Source organism: Castor canadensis, chromosome 6 (assembly GCF_047511655.1).
Source record: "Castor canadensis chromosome 6, mCasCan1.hap1v2, whole genome shotgun sequence".
Lineage (NCBI taxonomy): Eukaryota > Metazoa > Chordata > Mammalia > Rodentia > Castoridae > Castor > Castor canadensis.
Window position 1 is genome coordinate 126,238,164 of NC_133391.1, and position 11,467 is coordinate 126,249,630.

The window sequence follows — 11,467 nt, forward strand, 5'->3', positions numbered from 1 at the left end:
AATTGATAGAAGTCTAAGTACTTTATATGCATGTACAAAAATGGAATAATGAAACCCATTAGAAATTAGTTTTAAAGGGTGATAATAAGAAAGAGTAATAAAGGGGATAAATTTTATCACCGTTCATTAGATGCATGTATGGAAATGCCACAATGAAACTCTTTTGTACAATTAATATATACTTATTTAAAAGGGATTTAAAATAACAAACAGGAAATGTAAGGACTTACATAGTCTAGAAAACAGAAGGCCCCAGACTTAAGTGGCACATTCAAAGTTTGCTTGGTTTTAGTACCCATGGTTTTCTGTGCTACAGGCCCAAAGCTGGATTTTGTCTTCTCCAGAGTGCTACAAGCTGATGGAATTAGAGCTCCTCAAACTTCCAGACTGACCATTCCAAATGTCAGAGAAACTAACTGCAGGTCTCCAGAAAGTGAACCACTGCTCTCCAACCTTCAAACATAAATTTTCCAATCAATAAACCCTCTTTCACAGTTTAGTCAAATCATCTTGGTAGTATTCCGCCTTTGACAAAAAAGAAAGAAAGAGTTCTTTCATGTTTGCAGAGAAAGGATAAAAATATTTCAATCTGTATTGCTCAGTCATTATGACAAATAAACCTCTAATGTTAACAACATAATAGAAAAAATATGGATTCTCCTGTTGAGCCTACTTCTATGCTCCACAGAGTTATTCAGCCACACAGGCTGATAGAGCTCAGTCATTTTCAACTTATACTTCCGGAGTTGTTCTGGGCTTCAACACCCAACAAACAGAAGAGGGAAGATACCATAAAGAAGGAGTGTGCTCCTTATCTCTCTTAACTCAAGAGTGGCACTCATTAAGTCTTCTTATATTCTAGCGGCAAATTCTAGTCACATGGCCTCACTTAAATACAAGACTACTGATAATTCTATATAATGGAAGGAATATATTTTTATTAATAATTAGCCATTTCTGCCACCAAATCATGGGTAATCCAAAATTAAAATTGATCTACTCAGATGCTGTCCTGATCTGGTAATGAGACTTTCCAAAGGGCCAATCGTTAAGAAAAAGGGTAGAGAAGAGTAGAAGGAAGTGACTAGATCATGACTCTCCCTGTCTACTACACAGTGGTAACGAAGTGATAAATTTGTAATCCATAGAGTAAGAAAGCTATAAAGGACATAGGAAAAGATTGACTGATTCTCCTCCTTAATTTATAATAAGACTACTAATAAATAGTCCAACAAGGTTAAGTTACTCTGCTAAACCAGAAAACTTAATGGAAGAAAAAAGATCCTTTGAACTTTTGTGCAATGCTTTTTCTACTAAAATCCAGTTTCAGCAGTTTTTATTTTTGTATTTTGCAAAAGACATGGACCCAACTCTTTCCAGTTAGAATTTTAAGATTCCAAATTATCTCTTAGAAGGTGTAGTGGAGGCAAAAATCTTTTCCTCTACCCTCAATGTTTAGTGACTGAAGCCTGTAAATTAAACTGACAAAAGAAAGATCAACAGGAAAAAAAGATATACGAAATTGATTACCATTATTAATTTTACATGTGTGAGGGCTTCATAGAAAATAAGTGAGAACTCCAAAGAAGCAATCAAACTCAGAAGATTATATACCATTTTAACAAAGAGTGATAAGAGAAGAGAAGTAATTATACAAACAAAAGGAGGGCCTGTAGGACCAATGAATTATGGAGAAGTAACAAAGAAATAAGTGGGAAAAACAAATAGAATGTAAGCATTACTTTAGTAAAATTTGTTCACATAGACTCACCTCAGTGCCAACTCTCCTTCTCTAATCCTAATATAGGATGCCTATGTCCTTTTAGACAACAAGGCGAAAGAGGGCAGAAAGGTCTTCTTGCATTTGTTGTTTCTCAATTGCTTTTGGCTCAAGATAATACTTATGCCAAAGCAGCAAATTTGGGGGTAGCAAATACTGATCCATTCAGTGGAAAGACAAAAAGGGAGAGAATTTTCAGATTCTTAGCAAAATCACTCCTTGACCTCTGTGTTTACCTTTGATAGGGGTATAACTCCACATACCCCATGTCACTAATTATTAGCAAGTCCTCTGCTTTATACACTTACAAGCAAATACCTTTAAATGATCCAAATATTCCCACCTTGAAACACATACAAGTTTATCAGGCAATTTGTTCCTTTTTGGGAACATTCATATCAAAAAACTGTAAATTTATTGTCAACAGGGACTGTACTTAAAGAGTTGCTGATGACTTGTGGGAAAAATTGGATTTTCTATTTAGGTAATACTGCTTCAGTATTGAATCATATTTTTTTCAGAGTGGCTTTTGTGGCATTTGGAGTAGTATTTTTCCTCCTGTTAAGTTTGTTGTCTCTTGTTATTAATTTTTCACCTGAAGTCATCATCACAGTTTCTGATATTAAAATCTGTTGCTATGGAAATAATTATGATGTGTCAGGAGACCAAAGGATAATGACTTCATGGGCAGACTAAGTAGCAGAACTGACAAAAATCTCAGTAACAAATATAGTATTTTCATACTGAAGGTGCTAGCAAAATGTGTCAGGGAAAGAGGAGACAGGAATGAGAGGAAATAAAATGTCACTTGAATGTGTCTCTGGTTTCTTGAAGAAAAGTCTTATTAATCTTAGTTGAAGAAGTACAAGTTGTTATGAGCTCATGATCTCCCCAGAGTGCTTCAGAAATGGCTAGAGTGAAATACAGTTCCACAGAATTTACCTGCATTGTCTGAGCCTCTTGGCCTATGTCAGTAAAAGGCAACTTCAGCTCTTTCTGTGAACCCTCTCTGTACAGGAGGAAATGCCAAGACAAGTACAAGGGCCAGGGAGACTTATGAAAATGGCAGCAAATAAAATGTCAGATGGGATTTTCCTGTTGATAGTGAAATGCACCTGAGGCCACAAAGTCAAAAGCAAAATGTATTTCGTACATTCCACATTCTAAAGAGAGCCACCAAGGAGCCACCTGCTACCAGCCCATGCACTTAATGACAAGAGCTGCAACCACCACCCCTCTACTTCACCACATTGTATCAGTGATTCTCAAGCCTGGCTATACCTTAGAATAGCTGGATAGTTTGTCAAAAGTACCCATGCCTGGGCTGAGGAGAGTGGCTCAAGTAGAAACACACCTTCCTGACAAGAAAGAAGCCCTGATTTCCAACCCCACTACCACCAAAAAAACAAAAAAGTACCCATGCCTGAGCCTAACCAAACCAGTCAGAACTTCTGTGATTAAGCCCACACGCTAGAATGCTTTTAAAGGCTCCCCAGGTAATTAATAGACAGTCCATATGGTGAACCAGTGGGTCCACAAGAACAGAAATCTTAGTCTTTGGAATTGTACAATGTTGGCTTGGAGTAAATGCTCCAGCTTCTCTCTCCCATCCTGGGCCCAGGTCAAGGAACTCTACATTGAAGATGCTTCCCAAAGGACCAATCACATACACTACAGAGAACTAGCACTTTAATGCCAGCCACATAGCAGTTATGGACAAGCAGGGAAATACCACAGCAGCAGCATTACAGTCAAATAACTTTAAGTCTTTTCCAGGATGCCTCCCATCTGCTTCATTCAGGAATAGCTAAAAAAGCAGAAAAAGAAAGAACAAACATACTGTGGCTACTCACAACTCTACAAATCCCTCAGCCAGACTGGCTGTGAGGTCAGGAAGCAGGTCAGCAATAAATTGGATATAAGATTAAAATTTCAGCATACAGCAAATGAGAATGAACTTTTCCATATCTAAAAATGACTGCAGACTTATAGGACCTGCCCAAGATGCTGAAAAACAGGACTAGAGGCATGGTTCAAGTGGTAGAGCACCTACTTTGCAAGTGCAAGCCCTGAGTTCAAACCCTAATCCACCAAAAAAAAAAAGGCAAAAAAATAAAAGGAAATTCAAAAGAGCATATTTGAAGGAAGTGATGGGAGAAAAAACACTTCATATAGGGATTACACAAAGTTGAGAAATTCAATAAACCCCTTGCAGTTGGTAGTTATACTTCTTGCATGGATTAATTGCATCCAAATTTGAGGACACAAGAAGCTAATGACTTCTATAACCTACAAAGAACCTTTTTTACGTAAGACCAGAGAAATCAAAAGACAAAAAGTATTCAGTTATAAGCTGAGCAAATTATTAGGATCTAATTTTCAGAATGGGTGTGATGGATGTGTTAATTAATTTGATTGTGATAATCAATGTATAATGTATATGTATATCAAATCATCCCATTGAATAACTTGAATATATTAAATGTTGACAATTAAATGTTTTAAACTTAAAAAGGAAGAAATTTCCAAAAAGGGAAAATACTCTCCTTCATTTTCTAGACCTAACCAAAAAAAGATGAGTTGTCTCATTTTAGGTCAGATAGAATGGAACCCAGAGAGCTATAGTGGTCCCCTTGGGGTCATTCTACTGTTTTTCCTTTGAAGTATACTAATCAGAAGCAGCATCTAGCAGTCACCTAGCCTTACCTACCTAAACTGCAGACTGATTGGAGGTATGATCACCAAAGTGAAGCTAGACATTCAGCTCAGCCTCAGAAACCTGAAGGTAACAGAGAGTCAAAAGTGCATCAGAGTGGCCCACTCCATAGCTGTGAATTGCCGCAACCTCCTGTTATGCAGCCTTGCTTTGCCATCATCAGAAGTGACTCTCTTATTCATCTTCTGGTTATGCTTTACCTGTGAGTGAGAAATAAAGGCAAAGTTAAGGATACCTACAATCAACTACAAAAAGCAGACCACCATGCAGCTCCCTAGATAAAGCTGAGTGGTGATGGATGTGTTAATTAATTCGATTGTGATAATCATTGCACAATGTATATGTATATCAAATCATCACATTGTATGACTCAATGATGTCAATGAAGTGGTTGAATAAGATGTCCTAAGGGAGGCCATTTTGAAACCACATACTTATCCATGGTTCCATTGATGGCAGATAATCATACTTCTTTCTACCATACATCAAACAATAAAAGAAAAGGAAAACAAAATCTCTACAATCAAGTCCAAAGGTCAATGGGTCTTGACTGAGAGGTATCCTGCCAGCCTGCTATTTGTATTCTTTTCAATCAACTAATTTGGAATTTATTTTATAATCACTAACAGATAAAACTCATCTCTAGGAGGCAAAAACAAACCTATATATTCCTTAGGATTGCTTCTATTCCACTAGTATTGTATGTGTTTTTTAAAAATCTACATATTGGTAGATGAATGAATGGGTAAATAAGCTGAAAAACAGCCAAATGAACAAAGAGGGCGAGTCTAGAGAAATGATGTGTTGGAGGTAGGGCCAAAGGCAAGGGGGAAAAGGAAAAAAGACTCAATAAAGAAAAGACATCTAACAACAAAATTTACATTGTAAATTTTCCAAAACTATTGCATTAATAATTATTGAAATATGAGTAAGTATCATCCCTTCAAAAAAATTTTATAGTGCATATGCCTAATGATCAAACGTTTTAAAAGTCCTGGTTTGGCCTTGAAAGACAACCTAGCTAGCCTTGGTCTTCCCATTTAAAATTGTCAGACATTTTTTCTCAATCCACAGCTGTCAAATTGCAGAGTTTCAATATTTGAAACAACTTTAAGACATAATGAAACTTCAACTAAGCAAGTTCTCTGAACTCAAAGATTTCTCACAAATTAGGCATGTCCTAGGATTCACTCTTGATATAGTTAATGCCGAGTTGTTTTAGACAGTCAGGACTGTGTTTGAGGATTTTGACAATGCTTAAGTTGTGGTGTTAAGCATGAATTCTGTTTATTTTAAACTATTTCTGTCTCCTTGATAGCATTGTAATGAAAGAAGCTCAGAGGGCATTTTTGTTTGCTCCTAAGATTGCTAGCAAAAAAAAAAAAAGTCCATTTGTAGAAACTTCCATTACCCAATAAATGTATCCATTCAAAAAACTAGTTAAAAAGAGTATTCTTCTAAAGCACCTAGGAACAAACTTAACAAAGGATGTGAAAGACCTCTGCAAGGAAAACTATAAATCATTGAAGAAAGAACTCAAAGAAGACTACAGAAGGTGGAAAGATCTCCCATGGATACTCATGGATTGGCAGAATGAATGTTATGTGAAAATGGCTATATTATCAAAGCAATCTACATGTTCAATGCAATTCTCATCAAAATTCAAATGACACTCATCACAGAGATTGAAAAATCAACCCTAAAGTTCATTTGGAAGCGCAAAAGACAACAAATATCCATGGCAATACTGAGCAAAAAGAGCAAAGATGGAGGTATCACAATACCCAACTTCAAACTATACTACAGAGCCATAGCAATAAAAGCAGCATGAAGTGGAACAGACTAGAAGACCCAGATATGAATCCACACAGCTATGCCTACCTGATTTTTGACAAAGACACCAGAAACATACGATGGAGAAAAGACAGCCTCTTCAATAAATGTTGCTGGGAAAACTGGCTATCTGCCTGCAGAAAACTGAAACTAGATCCATGTCTTTTATCCCATACAAGTATCAACTCAAAGTGGATTAAGGACCTTAAGATAAGACCTGAAACTTTGAAGCAAGTGCAGGAAAGAGCAGGGACTACATTGGAATTAATAGGCAGAGGCAATGACTTCCTAAATAGAACTCAAATGGCTCAGCAAGTAGAGAGAAAGGACTGACAAATGAGACTACATGAAATTAAAATTTTCTGCACAGCAAAAGAAATGGTCTGCAAATTGAAGAAGCTACTGGAGTCTCCTTAAAAAAACTAAAAGTAGAAATCAGTAAAAAAAGAGTTGTTCTGACTTTCACCAACTATCAGTCTTGTAAAAAAAACAATACAAGAGATAACAGTACATAGAGGTGGATAGTTTAAATATACACCCTTCTTTATCTTTTCTCTTTCTTCTTCTACAAAATCAGAGAAAAGGAGGGCAGAATAGTTCCTGCCTGGGTGGGGGCTGACACCAGTAAGAGGGAGGAGATGATGGGAAAAGGGTGTGGGAGGGTGAATGTAGTGTAAACACTGTGTACACATGTTTGTAAATGCAAAAATGATACCTATTGAAACTATTCCAGGGATAGGGGGTGGGATAAAGGAGAATGGTGGAGGGAGTGAATTCAAGTATGATATATTCAGTATATAGTAAGAATTTTGCAAATGCCACAATGTACCCCCACCCAGCACAACAAAAAAAAAAGAGTATTCATCTGTATATACAAAGTAGAAGCCAATGATCCAGTTTAAGTCCTCACTAATCAAAAATTACTTAGGTTTTCCAATTTCCCATGAAATCAATATATAAATTCATCTGTAGATGGATGTGCAGCTACAAGTCATTCACAACACACTCATGAATCTCAGAGATAAAGTAAAAGACTCCTTACAGTGAGGTGCAGCAAATGGATAGAGACCATTACAACTGCATGGCTACAAGCACTGGGACCCATTTGAATGACATAAGAATTCCCTAAAACTAAGATCCTAAAATATGTACTCCACTGGTCTGAAATGCCACATTTGAGCCATTCCTTTTGAATAAGTAAGGTCTTTGGAATTAGAATTTGAATTTATACTATTGGAAAAAAATGCATTCCCCAAATCCTCATACAAAGGAATTTCCTATAATGTTACATTTGACCTCACACCATACCCTCACTTACTCCTCCTAATGAAAAGGTTGAGAAGAAAGAACTGGCCCGAACTCCTCCATTCTTCTCTGCCTCATGACAGTGACAAATCCTCTAAAAGTCAGAAAAGACCACTATGAGAACCCTAATTACATATTTTTACATTATTTAAGTAAACTTTTGAGTATAACACACATACAAAACAGTGCACAAGGCTACATTTCAATGAATTTGTATTGCATGAACACACTTATGAAACCACCACTGGACCAAGTAAGCAAACATTACCAACATCCCAGAAGAATCCATCATGTCCCCACTCAGTTATCCTTTCAAAGGTGGCCTTTAAACACTGGAGATCAGTTTTGCTTGTTCTTGAAATTTGTATAAATAGAATCTTAAACATAAACACACTTTTTGTGTTTTGTATTTGCTTCTTTCATTCCATATTATGTTTGGGAGGGGGCATGATATTGCTTGTGGCTTTGGTTTGTTCAGTTTGCCTGTGTAATTTCCATTGTGTGAAATACTTCACAACTCAATCATCAAGGTTGAGGGAGATTTGAGATATTTCAACTTTGAGGCTTTCATAAATAATGCTACTGCAAATACTTTTGTACATGGTTTTGGTACACATAGGCACAAATTTCTGTGGCTATTAGATCTAACTAATTGCATTTGACTACTGAAAAATGTGAATCAATGGAGTTCCTTACTAGAGGACTGTTAACTTATTTAGCTCCTGTCTATTGAATGACACACTGCAGTATCTTCTGCTTCTATTGATTAGCTCCAGAGTAGAATAAGGAAACATTACTGCCCACAGAGAACTTGATCATAACTGTGCTCAGCTGGAGAAAGAATGACACAGCCAGCTCAGTGGGCTCATTTAGTTACAATGGGATTTTGTGAAAGAGAACAGCACCTGTTGTTAATAGAAATGAGCTGTGTGATGAAGCTATCTTTTATGGAAAGGACAAGAGTTTTCTAGGGGAAACTGTGAGCATGAAAGTTGGCATCCCACCTGCTATCTGCCCAGCTAAACAAAAAGTACAGGAACTGGTCTGAAGGACCAGATGCTTTATAAGACAGAAACACTAGCCATGCTCTGTTTTGTCTCATCTAGGCTGTGTAGTTTTACTGCCTACCTTTTGTGTCAAAAAATCTGTGAGAAAGGGAGAAGCTACCTGGTACAGTGACCAGCAGAACCTGACTCTCTGAGAGATGCCTGCTAGGAATAGAGGGGCTGGCCCTCCCAGCAAACTAGCTTGAAGACACACATCACAGTAGAAAATGTACAGAAGAAATAACAATATAGGATCTCTGTCCACTAAATATTCTTCCATAGGATATTCTGCTTCATCTTCCTCCATTTTTGATGAGGAAGAACTACTAATGATCACTGATTTTCACAGAGTCTTTGCCAGGACTTTGACTCACTGCTTCTGAACAAATATGGGCAAACCACTGCCAACTCAACTCCTAGTGCAAACATCAAACTCAATACTGTGTCTGGCCATGAACTCTTCTAAGTATTATTCTGTAACTAACTTAAATGACAACATTAATGATTGTGAAGCATTTATGAAAATAACTATCAAGGCTTGAAAAAGAAGTACCACTTACAGACAGATTAAGGGAACACACAAACTCACACATTGACTTCAACACCAAACTCATACATTGACTTCACCACCACAAACACAAACAGGGCTAAGTTTCACAAACTAAGAAATAATCCTGATTCTTGAGTCAAGCATGGAAAATGCCTTAACTCTAGATTATTTTTCAAAGATCCATTCTAAAATATTTACTGTATACCAAGCAACTATGAGATTATCAACAATAAATTAGAAGAATTTTCTCTGGTTAAAGTTCTATATACTGAATAACCGTATCATAGAACCTCACTTTCCAGATAACATCTTGTACAATACATATCTTACAAAAAACTCTGCTACAAAATGATTCTGTGGTCAAGTAAATTTTGGAAGCCCTGCCTATCATACCCCTTCTTGGCAATCCACAGTGTATAATATTATATTGAAGGTTCTGAGAAGTTCTGCAATAAATAACCTAAGATTTGCCAAATCTCTTTGATCTAGGAATTCATTTTTATATGACACTGTATTCCCAGACCACATTTTGGGAAATGATGTTTTAAGGAGACATTCATTAAAGAGCCCACATTGGTTCATCTCAGTATCTCGATTTAGATTGCCTATGATTTAACAAAATGCATGAAAGTGCAAGTAGGTGGTCAGTTGTTTCTGAGGACCCACTGGGCAGTCTTTTTCTTATTTATTAATAAACAAGACACTTTTATTCCATAAATCTCACTTTCCAAGACTGTAAAATGTAGAGTACAAAGCAACGTACTTACTTTAAGAGTCATTCATTAGACAGATTCTATGCTATGTTGTTAAATATGTAATAATGGCATCCATTACTATCACCAAATATACAGAGGTCTTCCTTCATGAGAACTAGTTCCTTAGAACAAGGATCCATCATCTGGTGTGTGTACCTTTTTGTCACTCACGCTAGGAATCATAATTCTTAAGTCTATTAGCAAGTGAAGAAGATCCTAGATTCTTAGGAAAATCTCCTTCCTTCCAGCAAAACCCTCCTCACTTGATAGATGGGCGCTGCTCAATAAAACTTTAAACAATGATGGAAATGTGGCTAGCAGCTTCCACATTGGACAGTGAGGTTCTAGACATTTCCTACTGGCACTAGGACTTTCCTCTCTTCCTTCCAAATTTGGGTCCTTCACAGGTCAGGCAAAGGCCTAGCTCACCAGTGTTATGGATGGCGTGTTGCTTTGTAACAGCCACTTCACAATTAGTGTTAATATTGAGCTTTGGTAGAAGAGAAAGTTGTCCTTTCATTTGATCTGAAGAATGATGGAGATACTTCTCACAAAGATAAAACCTTTGCACCATTATAGTGCCCAGTGTTTTCATCATTATTAACTTCTTTGGATTATATTCCTGAAAGTAGCTATTAAAATGCGAATATGTTATGAATGAGATGATATAATAAGGTATTATCAGTGAAGAATGCCTTTGTTCCACTAAATTTATCAACTCCATGGCAGAGAGGGCCATAATAGGATGAGACAGAAGATAGATATGGTTTTTTTTGGATTTTTGTTTTGTTTTGGAAAATTATTAATTTTGAATAACTTCATTAATTGATATAGGGCTATTCAGGTTATCTATGTCTTCTTTTTTTATTCATTTATTCACATGTGCATACACAATTTGGGTCATTTCTCCTCCCTGCCCCCCGCCCCAACCCTCTCCCCACCACCCACCCCACTTCCAGGCAGAACCTGTTCTGCCCTTATCTCTAATTTTGTTGAAGAGAAAGTATAAGCAATAATAAGAAAGACAAAGCGCTTTTGCTAGTTGAGGATAGCTACACAGAGAGATTCCTAGTATTGCTTCCATGCACAAATGTGTTGCAACCCAAGTTGCTTCATCTCTACCTGACCTTTTCACTAGTTCCTGATCCCCTTCTCATATTGACCTCTGTTACTTTAAGGTTTCTATATTAGTTCCTCTGTAGTGAGTGAGGATATCAAATGCTTTCGTGATTTGGGTTTCCTACCTATATACCTCCCGTATGTGCTCTCCCCTTGTTATGTGACCCAAGTCCAACAACATTGCTGTACTTGCCCTAGCTCTAAAGTCCACATATGAGGGAGAACATACAATTTTTGGTCTTCTGAGCCTGGCTAACCTCGCTCAGAATGATGTTCTCAAGTTCCATCCATTTACTTGCTAATGATAAGATTTCATTCTTCTTCATGGCTGAGTAAAATTCCATTGTGTATAAATACCATATT